We start from the raw sequence: 493 nt of genomic DNA, 5'->3' as shown, positions 1-493 counted from the left end.
ACTAGCAATGTAATGGTACAGTTGCTTGTATTTTATGTGTAATAATACTTTTATTATTAATAAACTTATCATTGCAGTAATACAGTATTCATCATCATCTTGACCTCTTCAAGCTGCCTATGAATGGGGTGCAATATGGTCTAGAAAGCAAGGAAGGATAAAACTAGGTAGAGAGATAACTATCAACAGCATGCCTAGTGAAATGGACCAGACACACTCACCATTCAAGCCCCCAGAATCCTGGCTGCATCTCATGGACTGAACCATGTGCACAGATTTTTTTTTTTTTTTTTCATCATAGATACTCATCACTTTGCTTGCCAGATAGAGTTAGTCCATCAACTGCCAAGTTTGAAAAATGGTGCCAAACCCGTCATGTGGTATTAGGCACATGCCGATAATTCATTCAGCCACACCGATCCCGTCAGTTCCCTCACCTATCTTCTTTCCTTACCATTTTACATACACTCATTTACCTTATTCATCCTGTCAC

This window comes from Coenobita brevimanus, chromosome 70 (assembly GCF_032717465.1).
Source record: "Coenobita brevimanus isolate Jiangsu-jjx chromosome 70, ASM3271746v2, whole genome shotgun sequence".
In the NCBI taxonomy this organism is placed as follows: Eukaryota; Metazoa; Arthropoda; class Malacostraca; order Decapoda; family Coenobitidae; genus Coenobita; species Coenobita brevimanus.
This window is presented reverse-complemented; position numbering follows the sequence as displayed.